The sequence below is a fragment of the Eubalaena glacialis genome, chromosome 1, assembly GCF_028564815.1.
Source record: "Eubalaena glacialis isolate mEubGla1 chromosome 1, mEubGla1.1.hap2.+ XY, whole genome shotgun sequence".
Lineage (NCBI taxonomy): Eukaryota > Metazoa > Chordata > Mammalia > Artiodactyla > Balaenidae > Eubalaena > Eubalaena glacialis.
In genome coordinates, this window is record NC_083716.1 from 186,114,483 (window position 1) to 186,136,216 (window position 21,734).

General features: G+C 40.4%; 1 protein-coding gene across 3 annotated transcripts in view; it reads right to left on the reverse strand.

The window, feature by feature from the left end:
• The window catches only part of SESTD1 (SEC14 and spectrin domain containing 1), a 151,332-nt gene extending 143,648 nt beyond the window's left edge, over positions 1-7,684 (reverse strand). For 2 of the 3 annotated variants that reach the window (XM_061185440.1, XM_061185474.1), the window contains exon 1: positions 7,414-7,684. The gene's annotated coding sequence lies outside the window, so the exon portion shown is untranslated. Of the gene's footprint in view, positions 1-7,041; positions 7,185-7,413 lie in introns of those variants that run through there. The other variant, XM_061185467.1, reaches the window with a different exon arrangement.
• Between the last annotated feature and the right edge of the window lie 14,050 nt (positions 7,685-21,734).

The window sequence follows — 21,734 nt, forward strand, 5'->3', positions numbered from 1 at the left end:
CTAAGAGACCTCTGGGACAACATTAAATGCAACATTCGCATTATGGGGTGCCAGAAGGAGAATATAGAGAGAAAGGACCCAAGAAAATATTTGAACAGATTATAGTAGAAAAATTCCCTAACGTGGGAAAGGAAATAGCCACCCAAGTCCAGGAAGCGCAGAGAGTCCCATATAGGATAAACCCAAGGAGAAACATGCCGAGACACATAGTAATCAAATTGGCAAAAATTAAAGACAAAAAAAAAAAATTACTGAAAGCAGCAAGGGAAAAACAACAAATAACATACAAGGGAACTCCCATAAGGTTAACAGCTGATTTCTCAGCAGAAACTCTACAAGCCAGAAGGGAGTGGCATGATATACTTAAAGTGATGAAAGGGAAGAATCTACAACCAAGATTACCCTACCCGCCAAGGATCTCATTCAGATTCGATGGAAAAATCAAAAGCTTTACAGACAAGCAAAAGCTAAGAGAATTCAGCACCACCAAAGCAGCTCTACAACAAATGCTAAAGGAACTTCTCTAAGAGAGAAACACAAGAGAAGAAAAGGACCTACAAACACAAACCTAAAACAATTAAGAAAATGGTAATAGGAACATACATATCGATAATTACCTTAAACGTGAATGGATTAAATGCTCCAACCAAAAGGCACAGGCTCGCTGAATGGAGACCCATATAAAAACAATATCCATATATATGCTGTCTACAAGAGACCCACTTCAGACCTAGGGACACATACAAACTGAAAGTGAGGGGATGGAAAAAGATATTCCATGCAAATGGAAATCAAAAGAAAGCTGGAGTAGCAATTCTCATATCAGATAAAATAGACTTTAAAAAAAAGAATGTTACAGGAGACAAGGAAGGACACTACATAATGATCAAGGGATCAATCCAAGAAGAAGATATAACAATTATAAATACATATGCACCCAACATAGGAGCACCTCAATACATAAGGCAACTGCTAACAGCTAAAAAAGAGGAAATCAACAGTAACACAATAATAGTGGGGGCCTTTAACACCTCACTTACACCAATGGACAGATCATCCAAACAGAAACTTAATAAGGAAACACAAGCTTTAAATGACACAATAGACCAAATAGATTTAATTGATATTTATAGGACATTCCATCCAGAAACAGCAGATTACACTTTCTTCTCAAGTGCACATGGAACATTCTCCAGGATAGATCACATCTTGGGTCACAAATCAAGCCTCAGTAAATTTAAGAAAATTGAAATCATATCAAGCATCTTTTGTGACCACAACACTATGAGATTAGAAATCAATTACAGGAAAAAAACCGTAAAATACACAAACACATGGAGGCTAAACAATACGTTACTAAATAACCAAGAGATCACTGAAGAAATCAAAGAGGAAATCAAAAACTACTTAGAAGCAAATCACAATGAAAACACAACGACCCAAAACCTATGGGATGCAGCAAAAGCAGTTCTAAGAAGGAAGTTTATAGCAATACAATCCTACCTTAAGAAACAACAAATATCTCAAATAAACAATCTAACCTTACACCTAAAGGAATTAGAGAAAGAAGAACAAACAAAACCCAAAGTTAGCAGAAGGAAAGAAATCATAAAGATCAGAGCAGAAATAAATGAAATAGAAACAAAGAAAACAATAGCAAAGATCAATAAAACTAAAAGCTGGTTCTTTGAGAAGATAAACAAAATTGATAAACCATTAGCCAGACTCATGAAGAAAAAGAGGGAGAGGACTCCAATCAATAAAATCAGAAATGAAAAAGGAGAAGTTACAACAGACACCACAGAAATATAAAGCATCCTAAGAGACTACTACAAGCAACTCTATGCCAATAAAATGGACAACCTGGAAGAAATGGACAAATTCTTAGAAAGGTATAACCTTCCAAGACTGAACCAGGAAGAAATAAAAAATATGAACAGACCAATCACAAGTAATGAAATTGAAACTGTGATGAAAAATCTTCCAACAAACAAAAGTCCAGGACCAGATGGCTTCACAGGTGAATTCTATCAAACATTTAGAGAAGACCTAACACCCATCCTTCTCAAACTCTTCCAAAACATTGCAGACGAAGGAACACTCCCAAACTCATTCTATGAGGCCACCATCACCCTGATACCAAAACCAGACAAAGATACTACAAAAAAAGAAAATTACAGACCAACATCACTGATGAATATAGATGCAAAAATCCTCAACAAAACACTAGCAAACAGAATCCAGCAACACATTAAAAGGATCATACACCATGATCAAGTGGGATTTATCCCAGGGATGCAAGGATTCTTCAGTATACACAGATCAATCAATGTGATACACCATATTAACAAACTGAAGAATAAAAACCATCTGATCATCTCAATAGATGCAGAAAAAGCTTTTGACGAAATTCAACACCATTTATGATAAAAACTCTCCAGAAAATGGGCAGAGAGGGAACCTACCTCAACATAATAAAGGCCATATACGATACACCCACAGCAAACATCATTCACAATGGTGAAAAACTGAAACCATTTCCTCTAAGATCAGGAACAAGACAAGGATGTCCACTCTCACCACTATTATTCAACATACTTTTGGAAGTCCTAACCAGGGCAATCAGAGAAGAAAAAGAAATAAAAGGAATACAAATTGGAAAAGAAGAAGTAAAACTGTCACTGTTTGCAAATGATGTGATACTATACACAGAGAATCCTAAGGATGTCACCAGAAAACTTGTAGAGCTAATCAATGAATTTGGTAAAGTTGCAGGATACAAAATTAATGTACAGAAATCTCTTGCATTCCTATACACTAATGATGAAAAATCTGAAAGAGAAATTAAGGAAACACTCCCATTTATCACTGCAACAAAAAGAATAAAATAACCTAGAAATAAACCTACCTAGGGAGACAGAAGACCTGTATGCAGAAAACTATAAGACACTGATGAAAGAAATTAAGGACAATACAAACAGATGGAGAGATATACCATGTTCTTGGATTGGGAGAATCAATATTGTGAAAATGACTCTACTACCCAAAGCAATCTACAGATTCAATGCAATCCTCACCAAATTACCAATGGCATTTTTTACAGAACTAGAATGAAAAATCTTAAAACTTGTATGGAGGCACAAAAGACCCTGAACAGCCAAAGCAGTCTTGAGGGAAAAAAACGGATCTGGAGGAATCAGACTCCCTGACTTCAGATTATACTACAAAGCTACAGTAATCAAGACAATATGGTACTGGCACAAAAACAGAAATATACATCAATGGAACAGGATAGAAAGCCCAGAGATAAACCCACGCACCTATGATCAACTAATCTATGACAAAGGAGGCAAGAATATACAATGGAGAAAAGACAGTCTCTTCAATAAATGGTGCCGGGAAAATTGGACAGCTACATGTAAAAGAATGAAATTAGAACACTCCCTAACACCATACACAAAAATAAACTCAAAATGGATTAGAGACCTAAATGTAAGACCAGACACTATAAAACTCTTAGAGGAAAACATAGGAAGAACACTCTTTGACATAAATCAAAGCAAGATCTTTTTTGATCCACCTCTTAGAGTAATGGAAATAAAAACAAAAGAAAACAAATGGGACCTAATGAAACTTCAAAGCTTTTGCACAGCAAAGGAAACTACAAACATGATGAAAAGACAACCCTCAGAATGGGAGAAAATATTTGCAAATGAATCAATGGACAAAGGATTAATCTCCAAAATACATAAACAGCTTATGCAGCTCAAAATTAAAAAAACAACCCAATCCAAAAATGGGCAGAAGACCTAAATAGACATTTCTCCAAAGAAGACATACAGATGGCCAAGAGGCACATGAAGAGCTGCTCAACATCACTAATTATTAGAGAAATGCAAATCAAAACCACCATGAGGTATCACCTCACACCAGTTAGAATGGGCATCATCAGAAAATCTACAAACAACAAATGCTGGAGAGGGTGTGCAGAAAAGGGAACCCTCTTGCACTGTTGGTGGGAATGGAAATTGATACAGCCACTATGGAGACCAGTACGGAGGTTCCTTAAAAAGGTAAAAATAGAATGACCATATGACCCAGCAAGCCCACTACTGGGCATATACGCAGAGAAAACCATAATTCAAAAAGACACATGCACCCCAATGTTCACTGTAGCACTATTTACAATAGCCAGGTCATTAAAACAAAAAAAAAAGAAAGAAACTACTATAAATTAAACAGACATTTTTCCAAATAAGATATATAAATTGCCAATAAGAACATAAAGATGCTCAACATCATTAGCCATTAGGGAAATGCAAATGAAAACCAAAAGATACCGCCTCACACCCACTAGAATGGCTATCTTCGAAAAGACAACTTTGACATGTGTTGGAGAAAACGCAACCCTCATACTTTGATGGTGGGAATGTAAAATGATGCAGCAGCTATGGAAAATAGTTTGGCAGTTCCTCAAACAGTTACAGTTACCTTGTGACCCAGCAATTCCACAGCTAATTATATACCCAAGAGAACTGAAAACACATGTCCACACAAAAACTTGTAAATGAGTGGTCATAGCATTATTACTCATACTAGCCAAGAAAGTGGAAACAACTGAAATGTCCATCAACTGACGAATGGATAAACAAAATATAGCATATCTATACCGTGGAATATTATTCAGCCATAAGAAGGAAGTATCTTGATACATGCATAATATGCATGAAACCTGGAAACATTACGCTCAGTGAAAGACACAAAAGGCCACATATTGTGTGATTCCATTTATATGAAATGTCCAGAATAGGCAAATCCAAAGAGACAGAAAGTAGACTGGTGGCTGCCAAGTGCGGATGAAGGGGAACGGGAGTGGCAGCTAATGGGTACGAGGGTTTCCCTTCAGGATGTTCAAAACGTTCCTTGAATTAGTGATGAGGTTTGCACTACCTTGTGAATACACTAAAACCACTAAATTGTACATGTTAAAAAAGCGAATTCTACAGTATATGAGTTACATTTTAATAAAAGAAAACTATTCTAGAAATTTAAGTGTCTGCTACTTTACTTATTTATTTATTTTTGACCATGTTGGGTCTTCGTTGCTGCGCGCGGGCTTTCTCTAGTTGCGGCTAGCGGGGGCCGCTCTTCATTGCGGTGCGCGGGCTTCTCACTGCAGTAGCTTCTCTTGTTGCCGACCATTGGCTCCAGGCACTCGTGCTCCAGTAGTTGTGGCATGCGAGCTCAGTAGTTGTGGGTTGCAGGCTCTAGAGCGCAGGCTCAGTAGTTTTGGCGCACAGGCTTAGTTGCTCCTCGGCACGTGGGATCTTCCCAGACCAGGGCTCGACCCCGTGTTCCCTGCATTGGCAGGCGGATTCTTAACCACTGCGCCACCAGGGAAGTCCCTCTGCTACTTTTTAATAGTTAGTATCCTACTTTTTTCAGGAGGTTGTTCCTGCTGCTTGTAACAGCTATGAGAGCTCTTTGAAGTTAGATGTTACACAGATGAATGGTATTTTTAGTAAAGTGAAACTACTAATTATGCCAGAGAAACTTTCTGCAGATCAGATTAATTTGGTATTATTTTATTTCTTCAAAAGAAAAGTCCTTATTAATATCGTTTGTTTTTAGGGAGTAGAGAGGTTCAAGGAGTCTTTATAGAGTACATTAAAAAAAAAAAAAGGCCAAAATATAGTATTTTGTTTTTAAATTAGTGGACATTTAGTTTTCAGACATGCCTATCAATCAACTAAAACACAAGTAGATGGAACTTTGCAACCTCTACCTCTTTCCATGTTCTGCATTCTGCTGTCAGATTCTAGGTCCATCACCAGCTCCTTCCAATTATTATTCACAGGAGTTAAAATGCTTGGTAAACTCTTTCAAGTGCAATCAATTCATTCCCTAATGCTGGGGAATTTACAGAGTAGGCCCAATTTTTAAGGTTAAATTTAGTCTAGATTGTTTGAATAAATATACAACAAAATGATTTCCTCGAATTTGGAATACAAAAACAATCTATAGAGTTGTGTAATGCTTTCTAAGTCCTTTGGGAATTTTTCCCTGAATTTGGTCATGGGGTAAAGACAGTCACTAACTTTTGTCCACACAAAGTATTATGTATAAAAGCTTCCTGGTTCTAGAACAAAGAAGTACTTTATTGCTCAAAGCAGAAGGCAGATATTTTCCTTCCATTTAGTATTGTTATACTATAATAGCATACCAATGAAACCAGCTAGGTAACAGCATGACCCAAGGTATGTAAACAAAGATAAATTGTTCTTTATTTTGTATTCTTCCTTGGGGGGAAGAAAAAGTTTCTCACATCTAAGCAAATAAGGTTCATCAAGCCACAGTAAAAACTACGGGTTACTATTTCCCAATATGGGGGTATTTTGAGTGGTGATCTTAATTTGAGGGTCTGCCAACCTATGCTAGCATGCATGGTGCGTATACTTGGCACAAACAAAATGCTAAGAAAGAGGCGACCTGTCAAATAGCTGTATCGAGTTACTCCCTCAACAGCGCTTCCAACTTCTTGGGTGATGTCTGTGTAAGAGAGAAAGATGTCAAAGCACCAAGAAGAGAACCACGGCGGCAGTCGCAGCAGCAGCCAGGTCCAAACGGTGCATCCCAGGGTGAAATGCCACAGGAACCCTCACGAGCCGGCCAGACTGCGGTTCCTTTCCAATATGAGTCTACCTCACATACAAAAATAAATACACAGCCAGATATCTAATCCTGCCAACCCGCTCTCCCTTCCCGTTGTGACTCCTCCAAAGGCTGGAGGGATGTTAACAGCCCGCAGGCCCGGGAGAAGCCAAGCCTCACGCCCCAAGGGAGGCGTCCAGGAGCCGCGGTGCAGCCCGGGGGCCTCGGGCGGGCGTCCCCCACCCGCCGGCCAGGGCTGGTCACCGGCCACACAAAGGAGCGAGCCGCGGGCGCTGGACACGGGGGCTCGCCCGGGAGCCGGGCGCCACATCTGGTCCCCGCACGCCGGGTGGACAAGACCCGCCGGAAAATAAGGATTAACGCCCGTACCTGTTGCACGATTCGGGTCCCTTTCACCCAGAAATGAACAAGGGCGCTCAGGAGGGGAGACGCGCGGGCCGCCCGGGCTTTGCGGGCCGCGACCGCACCCGGCAGGCGGCGCGGAGGCAGGAGCCGCCCGCGGGGCTCCCACCTCTGGCGCTTTGTCTGCGGTGGCGGCGGGGGCTGCGGCGGGGCGGGGGCGCCCCTCCCTCAGTCGCGCGGCCCGCGCTGGGGAAGAAAGCCGGGCCCGCCGCCGCCACCGCCGCCGCCTCCGCCACCGCCTCCGCCGCCGCCTCCGCCCGCCCGCGCTCCCTGCCCGGCCGTTGGGCCTGCGCGCTCCTCCCGCCCGGGCCGCCCGGGCCGCGCGGCGGCCACACTCACCTGGCTGGCGCTGGCGCTGGCGGCCCGCCGTTCCGGGGCGGTGGGGAGGACGCGGGGACGCGAGCAAGGCGCGAGCGGAGGCGGAGGGCGAGGCGGGAGGAAGGCGGACTGAGGGCGGAGCGGGCCCGGGCGGCGGTGGCGGCGGCAGCGGCTCCAGTCACTCGCGGCAAATCGCGTCCCGGCCCCTCTGTGCGTCAGGCAAGGGGCGGCGGCGCGGGAGGCCCGGCGACCTCCCGTCACCCTCGGCCCGACTCGCGTCCGCGCTGCCCCGCGCGCGCCCGGGTAGCCGCGGCGCAGCGACACCGCCCGCACGGGAAGGGGGCGGGGCTGGGAGTCCCACGGGGGCTGGGGATTGGGGGCTGGGCGAGGAGGGGGCCTCCGACGCCACCAGGCGGACCCCGATCTCCTCACCACCCGCCGAGCTTCCAGCTCCCAAGCCCACAGGCAGCGTGGGGTTATGGAAGGAGAACTGGGCCTAGAGTCGGGAAGCCTGGACTTAAGGACACCCCCTCCCCTTGACGCCTTGCCTGTCATTTGTTTTCTCTGTCCTCATACTGAAATATGTATGTTCGAGTATAAAGTCTCCAAGATTTTCAAAATTCTAACGTCGTCATCCTGGGTTTGTTGGGATTCCTTTACCCCCAAGTACCCACTGCCAGGAGATGCCAGGAGATGCCAGGAGATGCCAGGAGATGCCAGGAGATGGATCTCCCACACAGAGATGTGTGATGTGTCTGAAGGATAAGGCAACTGCAGGGGAATGGGTTGTAGTGAGGAAGAGCTGGATTCAGGGCATTTGTTTTCCTTTGGGGATCTTTCCATTGGATAGTCCAAAATTTATCCACAAATGGCCCTCTGATAATGGCTACTTCCCCATCTTCACCAACACTAGTTATTTTTCTCCAAATGTAGTGACTTCAGAGTCCTTGTTCTTCCAATTTTCTTGCGCAAATTGTTTTTATGTCATTTCCTGAATTCAGTTCAAAAGAGTCATCAGCTAATACACACAGGCTCAGGGCAGCATATGTTCCCAATCTCAGGCCTTACTTATTACTCACTGTGCCACTCACTTCAGCATCACCTAATTTCTTTAGGGAAAAAAATTTACCATTCCAACAACTAGGCAACTAAGTTTCTCTCTGCTAAAGTTCTCTGATTGAAAATCCCAAGGATTAATATTTCCTCTTATTTCTATGACAGATAATGTCTCCACTACATCAGCCTCTGCAACCATTTAGGTCAAGCCTTGCTAACTTCACTTCTGCTTGTGTTCCAAAGGACTGCTAGGAATGCCCCAAAAACACAGAGCCTCCCTCTTCAAAGGCTTTCCACCTGGATAATCAGTTTCAAGCAATTACCGTGATATCCAAGGACATTTATGATCTGATCCACAGATCGCTTCAGCTCCAGCTTTAATTCCCACCACATCTCACACACAGGCTCTGTCTCTGGGCCTTTGTATATTTTCCTCCATCTGAAATTCATCCCTCATTTAACCGGGTGAACTTCCAGTCTCCTTCAAGATAATAAAGATAATGCATCTTTTCCTCCGTGGAATCTTCCCTGACATCCTGTCCTTTTTCCACCCTCACATCCTCACCCCACACACTTACACTGAATTATTCATTCTTTTCTGCTTTCATGGAAACTTTGATCTATTCTCTATGATAAACCTTAGCACTTTCTTTTTTCCCATTGCTTTGCTTGGTGGTCTTTTCTTACTAGACTGTGAGTTCCTTAAAAGGATGGAGATTTTTGTCTAGTTCATTTCTGGCTCTCAGACATAGCACAGTACTCAGCACTATGAAGGTTTTCTTTAAATATTTGTTCAAGTACTGATGTCACTATTCATTCCAACAAATAGACGTTGAACATCTACTCAACAAGAGGGAAATACAGTGCAATCCACAGTCCCTGCCTTTCTTACTTAACCTTCCACAGTATTGTGTTCTTCCTTCCTTTACCATGTGGCATTCTCTGTTTATCATTTTAAACCCTCTCCTATTACCACTCGCATTCTTGGCTTGTTTTAATAAAGCAAGTTCATGCCAAAGAATCTATTATAGTAATTCACCAAATATCCCTGCCCTTCCTCTTTCCATACCCTCTTGTTCCACAACAGTGTGGACCCAGTTATTAGATAAGGGGCAACTGTTGCAACAGAAAACACATTAGACTATGAATGCAGAGAACAAAGTTTGGGTGCTGTATTTTCCAATAACTACTAAATGAACACAGCTCAATCACTTAAATTCACTAAGCCTCCCCTCTGGAGTTCCTTTGGCTCTATGATTAGGCTTCATTTCTAGTACTTTGTTAATAAGGTAAACATATCCTTCTTTATATATGTATAAATTGAAGGGACCACCAGATCCTTGCAAAGTAGCTGTCCAGCATACGCTTGAACTCTTGAGTGATAGGGAACCACTCACTACCTCACAATAGTATTCATCTTTGAACAGCCCTGCTAGTCCCTACTTTGAACTGAAATGTGTCTTTTTGTAGATTTGGTAGGTAACAATGGTATTAGTAGAAAACACCACTGGAATTAAACTCCTAAGTGGTGTGGTCAGATCGTAGCTCTGTAACTTCTAGCTGTATGACTTTGGACAAGCACAAAACAGCTCCAAGTTATGAGTTTGCTCAACTCTAAAAGGGGGAAATAATAAGACCTTAAATCATTATCATTAGTATGAATACAAGTGTATTAAAGTACCCAGTGAATCTGAATCTGGTACTCAGATGTATTGAATACAGAACAGCCCAATTCCCCTTCCATACACAGCCTTTAAACATCTGAAGTCAGCAACCAGAGCATGTGCCTTCTCACACCAGCCTCCATACACAAGCCCCATTCATCTCCTGCATACACTTTCATCTAAACATACCCGAGTGCCTCTTACAATGTGGCATCTAGAACTGAGTCCAGTATTCCAGGTATACAGAGAATAGAGAAATAGTTCTCTACATTCTTATGATGTTTCAAAATTCAGCTTGATATCACATTCATATTTTTCTACCACCCCACACTGTTCGTAAAACAAACAAAAACCCTCAAATCTTTCTTAGGACTTTAACACATACACACCTGTAAAACCATATCTCCTCCAACCTGTATTTGTGCATTTGTTTTTGGAGACTGAGTGTGGATCTTTGCATGTATTCGTCTTAAATGTCACTTTGGAAGTTATGTACCAGAATCCCCTGCCAAATAGACATCAATGTGAAATAAGAATAACATGTGAAAGACATTCAGGACTGGGGGGTGGGGAGAATCACAAAAGCACTTTAAGCAACTCGTTCTTAAATTCCTAAATTCTCCCCTACAACTTCCCTTAGGCTTTTTATTAAATGCCATATTTAAATGTCATCTGAATTTATATAACGTCTCACATTCATCTTATTTTATTTTTATAATAAGTTAATATTTTATGTGCATGTGTTTCCCAAACATCGTTCTCTGGAACTTCTGAAGAACTCACTGAGGTAAGGCAGACCTGCACTGTTAATGCAGTCTTACTGAAGCTCAGCAGGGTCAGGGACCTTGCTGAATACTCACTCTGCACCAAAATAGGCTTCTTGGAGAAAATGCCCCACCCACACGCCCTGCTGAAGGGGTGGCCCCAGGCAGTACTCTTTTGTGCCTCTGTGGACTGCTCCTGGGAGGGCACCTGACCTGTTAAACAGCCAATTCACAGCCGTTCAAAAATGACCTGGGAAAAAGACTCAATCCAAAAAAGCTGGTCCAGGGACTTCCCTAGTGGTCCAGACTCCGTGCTTCCCATGCAGGGGGCGAGGGTTCGATCCCTGGTCTGGGAACTAAGATCCCACATGCCACGTGGTGGGCCCCCACCCCAAAAAAAAAAAGAAGAAAAAAGGGTTGGTCCAATCAGACAATCAACTGGGGAAGCTGGACCCAAAGGGAGGCGCAGATGGTGGCCATGGGTGAGAAGGGCTCTGACACATCACCAGTGAGCAGAAGATAACGTCAGCCAATGACTAAGCAGAACACATCCATTCACTCATCTGCTCAACAAATATTTATTAAGAATTTCCTGTTTTAGGTTCTGGGAATGCAGTATGGACAAAATACACAAAAATTCTGCACGGACCTTGCATTCTGGTAAATGGGACAGGCAATAAACAATAAATAAGTAAATCAAATATTGTATTAGAAGGTGGTAAGTGTTGGATAAACATTATGCAGGGCAGGGAACTAGGAAGTGCCAGGGGCTGGGGTACAACTTTCAATCACAGGAATAGGGAAAGCCTCACTGAGAAGCTGACATTTGAGCTAAGGCTTGAAGGAGGTGAGGCACTGAGCCTATAGTAAAGAATCTTGAGGGAATCAACTGGTAGTGTGCTGATCAGGAAGCAGACACCAAGAGAAGAGGCAACCCAGGCAACTCAGAGAGCAGGCCATTCAAAATCTAGCTGGGATCTTTTTAAAAACAAAGCGTTCCCAGCACTTCCCCAGGTGTACTAGACCTGAGCCTTTGCAGATGGGACCTCAAAATCTGTATTTTTAAAACACTCCTCAGGTGGTTGGGATGCTCCAGCAGGATAAGAAGTCCTACTGATACGTTGGGTTCTGAATATCCTTCAAATTCTGTGTTCCAAAAAGCCCAATTCAATTGGCATTCCTCTCCTCCTAAGAAGCTTTGTTGTTCAACTTTCCTGTTATTCCTAGGAAGGAAGCCGGATATCATGGCTGAGATTTGTTTTTCTGATTTACATATATATTCTTTACAAACCAACCAAACAAGAACAAACCCCAACACCCTCTTCCCTGAGGTCACGTTTGGGTTTCTATATTTTGCAACCAAAATTGCCTAACAAACCACAGTCACAAAGCTGTGAGATGGTGCCAAACCTGCAGCACTGAGCTAGTATTCATTCTGCAACTCTTGCCTTTGGGAGTATTTAGCACTTCAAAATCAATATTTGAAAAATTGTCAAGGTACTGTATTTTTAAATCTAAAGATATATAGCATTTATTTTAATATGTACACTTAATACGTTAGTGAATTTTTAAGAAAAATCTTTAATAATTTTATTTAAAAATTACTTTGAGTACTTATTTTATTAATTTTTGACATTTTAATTCCAAGCTCAAAAATTCTTTCACCGAGGAAGTTAAAAAGATCTGGTATTTTTAAAAATTGTACTTTTATGGTTCTGAAATTGTATAAATAACTCTTTTAAGGGTAGGGTTTTGTTTTGTTTTGTTTGCTTTGTTTTGTTTTGTTTTGCCACCTATTAATTCATCATCTAGGCCAATGTATTTGGAGTCCTTTAGACAACAGAACTTTTTCCAAGGCCAACATAGTTTGCATTCATTTGTATCAGGTGGGGTTTTTTTCCCCCAATGACACTTTCACACAATGTTTTTAGTAAACAGGCCAAAGGAAAGAGTAAAAAGCAGTGTTTGATTTTTTTATAAAATCAGCAAAATCTTTTTCTAACAGAACTGACTACTTTTTCTACTAGTGGAATCTTAGGGTTTTAAAGCTGGAAGACACCCACCTATTCCAACATCCTCATTTTCCTGTGACCTGGAAAAATTAAGCAACATACCCAACACTAGACTTAGTTAACAAAACATCTAGTGTCCAGGCCTCCTGACTACTAGTTGCTATAAGCTCAAAGTTTATGAATACTTGCAGTATCATCTGTATGTGTGTAAATAGATGTGGTGCATAATTTAGGCATAATACAAGTTTTTCTCTTGAACATCAATAGTGCTTTAAAAGTATTCTGAATAATAGAAAATGAAATAAAATTTCAGACTAAGGAAAAGTCCCTAATTTCAGCAACCAACTTACTGTCACTCTTAATTAATATAAGCTTTGTAATAGAGATTAACAAAGGTGGTCAAGTTAAAGGCAAATTGTTCAGGCAAATTGTTTTACATGCTTCTGGCAATATACAATACATTACATAATACAGTAAACTAGCTATGCCAGTTTTTATAGTTCTGTCCAATAAATTTTCTTCCAATAAGTACCACTAAATGTCAATACAATATGTGCTCCAATAAGTGTTCCTGAGTCAGAACTCTTTAGTTGCAAGTACCAAAGCCAATCTGAACTGGATTGGGGTGGAGGCGTGATGGATTTTCTGGAACAACACTGAGGTAGCTCAAGAGCACTGATGGAAGAATGGCATTTCTGAGGACCTCAGGGGCCAGAACCAGAGACCAAAGCAAAGTCAGCATCTGTCTCAGCCCCTTCTCCCAAACCTCTTTTTTGACTTGTCTTCAGTCTGTACAAGAGCAAACTAGTCTGTTTTAGGCTACAAGGAGAAGAGCCCCAGGTTGCACTGGGTGTGCATCCTCCATCGGATGCATAGTTCATGTAGAAAAATATCAGGGGTGGCTAATACTTTGGGTCATATGAATGTTCAAGCACTGTGAACAGTAGAACAAGCTCCTGGGGGGTGGAGGACTGGGTGTCATCACAGGCAGCTCCCATCATGGGAGGAAGTCTCCTCCAAAGGACACAGGGGCATTACCAGCAAAAGGGGAGACAGGAGAACCAGGCTGACAGAAACAGTAGATAGTCACTGCGGGATGTGTACATCTCTAAACCTTGCACTGGAAAGACAATTTTTGTGAAATATTTTATTACCCGTCCAAATATTAAAATTATAATGTTAATTTCTTCCAGTCTCATCATTGGATATTAAAAATGTACATTCACGTACCCTATTTTCTGGTTTGTTGATGTGCCTTTAAAACCCTAGCCTAGAAAAACTCTTCAATTTATTCATGATTAGGATAGAAAAATACAATTTTGCTTAATCAGAAATTTTTACTTATTATGTGCATTATAGGTATAAAAAAATTTAGATCTAAAAATAGTTTATTCAAAGGTGAAGAGGTAAAAGCACTTGATTGTCAAGTTTAATCTGCATAGTGAAAGAATCAGGTCTCATTTAAAAGGTATTTTTAGTTAAGTTATGGAGAAAGTTCTTTAGTTTCTGTTACATGGTATTTCAATATGGGGCTAGGTCCCAGTTATTAGTAAGACAGAAAAGAATGTTAAAAACAAGCTTGGTCCAAGTCATAAGGTTTACTTTTGTTTTTCCAATGTGTTGCAGTCATCAGCCTGATTACAAAAGTCAACATTTACCTCAGTGATCAAGCAATGTGTTTTGCTCTAGACTCTCAAAATCTGAGGCCAGAGACTAAAGTGTTCCGTCCTAGCTTCAGTTCTTCCATGCTCAGAAATGGCTCTCTTGTCTGGGTGTTTGGTTTTTTGCTTTTTGTTCGTTTTTTTTTAAATCCTGTGTTCTTGAACAAAATAGGGACAAACCACATTTGAAAATAACCTCCAGCCATTGTCCAGGCTCCTTTCACTCCGTCACTCTCTCCAGCTGCTCTGGAGAGGTGGTAAAACTTGGCTGTGACTTTAGCAGCTGAATGGCAGCTTGGGAGAAGGCCCATTGCATAAAGTTGGAATAGGCACTAGCGACACAAAAAGCAAAGGACCGATTTGCTTATGGGATAAAGTGGAAAATGGAAAGAACTGCCTTTTGTATCAGTCCAACTTTTCCTCTCCTTCTGAATAAAACATTATTATGTAACAAAGGGCCTTTAAACAATTTTTTTAAATTGGCAATTTGACAAACACAGATTGTGTCATCCTGGGTTAGAGCCACTTCTTAGGGTGTGGAGTTACTTGATTCTGGCACTGTGGATCAGTGCTCAAAACATGTTATACAAGCTAGGTTCATGCCTCATTAATATTATCTTAGATTTAGGGGAAGAAAGGAATGAAAAGCGTGTTTCCCTTTGGGGACTTGAAGAAAGGGAGCCACAGGGTCCTAGTTGACCATTTTATTCTGAAACCTTACTTTTTGCATAAAAAAGTATGCAAATAAGCCAATAAATGTATCTTAGCACCATTCCTAAGATGAAAACACTTACAGTTTAGACTTTTTCATTGTAAAGTATGGCAGCAAATTTGGGACAAGAGCTGTTTCTGGCGCTCAGCTTACCCTCCTGAGAAACGATCCTGCATGTCCTGTCTGCACAGAAATTATGCTTAGATGCTTCCATGGTCATTTTAATGTCATACAAGCAACTTTTAAGCATTTTAGTTGGAAAAAAGGTGGAAGTGAACAGAAACATGGGAAAAGACATTCAATGATTTATTTTTTCATGCAAGCGAAAATGTAGTGCCAGCCTTGCTTTCTTGCCAGAGAGCTGGAGACAAGGTTGAGGACGTTATGAGTTTCCTCTCAGTCTCACTGGGAGGCAGGAACCCAAACAAACACTCAGTGCAATGTGACACATACTAATCATTAAATTCTACACAAAAATGCTGTGGAGACCCAGAGAAGAGTCACTGCCAAGGTGTCTAGTGAAGGCTTCATGGAGGCTTTGATGCTTGAACTGAGTCTAGAAGAAAGAGTGGGCAGTGTCTAGGCTGGAAAAAGGGAGAAAAAGCAGAAGAAACAATATACACAGTGGCTAAGAGGCACTAAAGAACATGCTACTTGAAGGAGAATTTTGAATATTCTTGCTGTGGCTACATGAGCAGAGAGAGGGTCATTTCAGGGAAGATCAAAATGAGAAGTACCTGTGGGCCAGGGGTAGAAAATTCAACGGACTGCAGAGGCCAGGCAGGTAACGAAAATGATCGAAGCTGAGCAGGTCTAGGTGCAAATGCATGCACTGTGAGTGAATGGCTCACCGGAGAACGAAAAACCTCTAAAAATATTGCGCCAAATTATACTTACCTCCCCAAATATGAGAGATTGCATCTTTCCCCATACCCTTGCCAAGAATGGGTATTTACAGCAATATTTATCGAGTGCCTTCTATTGTGAGGGATGGTATTTAGGAACTGAGGATACAGCAGTGAATAAAATAAAATTCTTATCCTCATGGAACTTATACTCTAGTGAGGGGCAGACAGACAAAATAAAGAAGTAAAATGTGTAGCTGTTAGATAAATGCTGTGGAGAAGAGTAAAGGAAGGACGACAGAGAGAGAATGGGAGATAGGTTGGATTTTAGATAGAATAACCAGGAAGGCGTCACAAAGAAGGTAGCCATTGAACAAAGACTACAGAAGGTATAAGAGGAAACTCTGCAGAAGGCTGTGGGAAAAGCATTTCAAGCAGAGGAAACAACAAATCAAAGCCCCTGAGGGGAAGCCGTACCTGCCAGGGCAGGGAGGTGGAAGGGAATAGAGTGAGAGGGAAAGAGACTGTGTTGGGTCTTTTAGAGAATTGATGGAGGCTTTTCCTCTGAGCCACTTGAAAAAGCTTTGAATGGTTTTGAGCGGAGGGATGATAGCCAGGGCTTGTACTTTTAAAGACTCATTCTGGCTGCTGAGTGTAGAACTGAACGCCTTGCAGGGAAGGGTATAAGCCCAGAGACCAGCTGAGAGGTGAGAGCTGCTACTCCAGGCAGATGTGATCGTGGCCTGTCCCAGGGCGGGGGAAGCAGGTGGTAGGCAGTGGCTAGATTCTGATTATAAGTTAAAAATAGGGCCCCAGGATTCCATGACTGACTAGATGTGGGGGGTCAGGAAAAAAAAGAATCCAGGGATAACTCATGGGTTTGGGGCCTGAGCAATTAGAACAATAATATTCTATTTACTAGGGGGAAATCGTGGGGAAGAGCAGTTTGGTTTGAGGGGGATGGAAAGGGAGGAGGGCTTAATAATTTGGTTTTGGAAATGTTAACTTTGAGATAGGTATCAGATAATAAGCATAAATTTAGAATAAAGCAGCTGGAAATACGAGTCTGGAGTTAAAGGGAGAGTTCTGGGCTAGGAATATACATTTGGAACTTTTTGGTGTATCAGCATAAAGATAATGTCACAGCTATGAGACTTGGTGAGATTAACAAGAGAGCAAGTATAGAGAAGAGGTCTAAAGACTCAACTGTCAGTTCTGGAGATCTAATATTTAGAGACTGGGAAGATGAGGAGGAATCTACAAAAGAGACTTAAAGGGAAAAACCAATGAGGTTGGAAAAAAACCAGGAGCATGTATTATCAGAAATCAAGTAAGGAAATATTTCAAAAAGAGGGGAATAATCAACTCGGTCTAATACTACTAACAGGGTGGGTGTATTAGTCGGGGTTCCCAGAGAAACAGAACCAATAGGTAGGATGTTTGTATCTGTTTTAAGGAATTGGATTATACAACTACAGAGGCTGGCAAGTCCGAAATTTACAGAGTGAGCTGGTAGCCTGGAGACCCAAGCAGGATTGATTGTGCAGTTCAAGTCCCAGGGCCTTCTGCTGTGGAATTCCTCTTGTTGGGGGAAACGTTAGTCTTTTGTTCTATTCAGGACTTCAGCTGAATGGATAAGGCCCACCCATATTACGGAGGGCAATCTGCTTTACTCAAAGTCCACCGATTTAAATGTAAATCTCCTCCCAAAACACTTTCACCAAAACATCCAGAAAAATGTTTGACCAAATATCTGGGTACAATGGCCCAGCCAAGTTGACCCCTAAAATTAACTGTCACGGCAACAAAGATGAGGCTGAGGAAAGGCAGTTGTATTTAGCAACATACAGGCTATTGGCAACCTTAGGAAGAACAGGTTTGACAGAACGATGGGAGAAAGCTTGATCGGAAGGGGTTTACAAGAAAACAGGAGGAGGAATGTCATGTGCTTCTGGGTTCACAGGACATGGGGGAAAGAAAACACAGCAGTGTTAAACCACCAGGGCAAACCGACCTGATGCTGGTTGCCAGCACCCAGAGAAGCAGCCTAGGCACAAGAGAGGGAACTAAGGGAGATCAGCTCTCTCCTGAAGCTGGAGACCTGAAAAGAGGCTACAGTGGTCCCAGGTCACTAGTGTGGCATGCGGCTCCACACAGAAGAGGATTTTGGGAGAAACACATCTTTAGTTTAAGTCTTTGAGTATCCCACAGATTAATACTGTATCAACTAAATTAGAGTTCATAATCAATAGGCAAAATACTCAAATATTCAAGTTACCAAACAAAAAATATTTTAAAAAACTATGAAATGTTGAAAAAATTTAAAAATTATATAAAAGATGAGTAATCAGTAAGAGGCTCGCCTATAAAACCAGGCAAATTTGAAAAGAAACCAAACAAAGCTTTTAAAAATAAAAAATAGAACGCTACTCAATACTCTGAATGACCTACATAGGAAAAGAATCTAAAAAAGAGTGGATACATATATATGTATAACTGATTCACTTTTCTGTATAGCAGAAACTAACACAACATTGTAAATCAACTCTACTCCAATAAAAATTTAAAAAATAAAAAATAGAACTGTTAAAATAAAAATCTCGATTAGTTAAAATACATATTAGGCACAATAGAATAAAACTATTGGTAAATTAAAGGACAGATCTGAAGAAATTATACAGAAGATAAGCAGATGGAAAAAATGAAAGGTTAACATGGGAATTCCCTGGAGGTCCAGTGGTTAGGACTCTGTGCTTTCACTGCCTGGTTTGATCCCTGGTCAGTGAACTAAGATCCCACAAGCCCTTCAGTGTGGCCAAAAAATGATAAGGTTAACAGATATGGAAATAATCATATGAGATTACTAGGAAAAGAAAAAGAGAAAGCCTGTTTGTTTCACATGCCTAGCACCAAGTAGGCAAGCAGAAGATAAATGAAACCCACAGGATTCACATACACTGACCCTGAGCCTGACTGGTGCCATGAAATTTTAGATTGATCTGATTAGTATTTCCTCCTTTGGGGGAGGCTGGGAAAGGGGTTGGGAAAATGGCAGAACCAACAGACGCTCCTTATCCAAGTTACCAATAATAAATGTGATGCATAAACAGTGGAACCACTTAACAATATTCATATTTTAAGATCAGACTAATCTTGCCATGTGACATTAGAATTTTCTTTTGGGTGTGGTTTCTTCTTTGCCTACAAACATACTTAAATTTCAATTTATTTATAAAAACCAAAACTCAAAGAATACTTTTAAGCTGTTATCTTTTCTTTCCCCTTCCATTTAGTAATCAATTTCTTGGGGGGAAAAAAATCATCTAGACTTGAAATGATTATTTGTTCACTATTCATTCACTACTTGCTGCCTCCCAGTTAATCAACTGAAACAGTTCTTTCAAAGTTAACAATGACTACTTATCATATTCAATGAATTTTCTTTCTCTTTCCCTCTTTGTAGTACTTGATACTGTTAACCACTCATTCCTTCTTTTTTTAATCTACAAACATTTATTAAGTTTTGCTAGTCTCTAAATTAGGCCCTGGAAATAAAAATATAAGAGAGTTCTCTGACACCAAGTGGTTTACAGTTTACTTATCAAAGAAGACATATGCACTACAAAATGAAATAAGGCACTAAAAGAAAAAGTGGAACCACAGTGAGGGGGTGATCACTTCTACCTGGGGTGGTAGAGGGTGTGGTCCAGGATTTTACTTTCCTCCTCAGTTGAGTTTTTGAAAGATAATGTGTGTTGATCATGTGAATAGGTGCAGACTCAGGCATCACTAGAGGCAGAGGAAATGTGAGCAAAGGTATAGAGGCATAAAGCATCCAGGTGTGTTGAGAGTACTGTAAACAGCTCAGTAAGTGTGGGACAGAAGACCCAAGATGAGCATTAAGGGCAGAATGAAAGGCAATGCAAAATCACAAAGTCTTTTTACTCATTCAAAGGACTTTGGACTGTATCTTATCAGTACTCTACAAAGTGCTGAAAGGATACTCCTTTTTTCTTCTCTTTACTACGTTTATAATTTAGAAATAACAACCTTGAAGGAAGAAAGAGGCTTAATTGGAATGCTCTAAATCTGGAGGAAGGAGACATTGACAACATTGACACACTGATGAACATTAAGATTGACTTCTGTTTTGCCATCAGATATAAATGTTGTGATACATTAGCATTTTATCACTCTGATTACTTCCTTGGTAGAAATTCCTGGAAGTAGAAATCACAGTATCAAATTTATTAACAGTTATAAAATCTCTTGATACATATTGACAAACTGCTTTCCAAATACACTGTCTCAATTTATGTTCCCATTAGCACTGAGAATTGTGTTAATTTTTTAAAAAATTTTCTAAGTGTATAGGCAGAGATTTCTTCATTTAACTTGCACTTCCTGAATTACAAGTTAATACATTTACTGGAAATTTGTATTTTCTTGTTTTGGGAATTGGCCCTTCATGTTCTTTGATCATTTTTCTATTAGAATGTTGTTTTTTCTGGATTTATGTTAAGTATATTGATCTTTTCTAATGTCACTTTTTTTGCAAATATGGATATGCAAAGTTTTACAACTATTTTATAGCTAAATATATTGATCTCTTCCTTTGGAAAACTTGATTTCCTTCTCAAACACTTTTCTTTCAATGTCTGTGACACTATTTTATCCTGTTTCCTATTTCTTAGTCCATTTTGCTAGTGTCTAGCTGATACTTCTTGAGGGAAGGAGGCTTCAAATAGAGATATCTGTCATGGTCTTTGGCCTTTTTATGTCAAAGTCCTTACACTCAGAGATCTAACCTATTTCAAATGTTTCACTGGTTTTAAATATTGACCCTCTTAATGTAAAAATATTTTTTCTGAGTAATATATGTACACAGTATCAAATTCAAAAGTATGAAATAATATACAGTGAAAAATAAGTCTCTTTTTCTCTCTGACCCCCACCCATCCAATTTCTCTCCTAGGAGGCAATCAAGATTATAGTCTCTTCAGAGCCTTCTAAGAATAGTCTATGCATTTACAAACATATGAGTTTGTGTATGTATGTGTATATGTATATTTATAATATATATAATTATGTGTATATATATAATTTTCCCCGCATTCATATTAGCATGCCATGTACCCTGTTCTACACATTACTTTTTGCACTTAACAATAGATTTTGGAGATCTTTTACAAACAGTACACGAGACAGCATTGTATTTCATTATTTAAATATAATTTTTATAAACCAGTCTTCTAATGCTAAACATTTAGTCTGCTTCAAGTCTACTACAATCTATTAGAAACATCATTTTGTACTTATAGGATAAGTGCTTAGGACTAGAATTGCTAGGAATATGTGCATTTGTTGTTTTGACTGATTACTGTGAAATTGCCTTTTATTGAGGTTATACCAACTTACAGCCCCTCCAGCAGTGCTTGGTAACTGTGTTATAAAAATTTTTGGGTTTTGCCAGTCTGATAAGTGAAATATAGCATCTAATGTAGTATATAATTGGGTGAGGATTGGTGTCTTTTTTATACATTTAAGAGCAATCTGTATTTCCTTTTTAGTAAACTGTTTTTTCATATCCTTTACCCCACATACTCCTATTTTGTATTGAATAGTTGG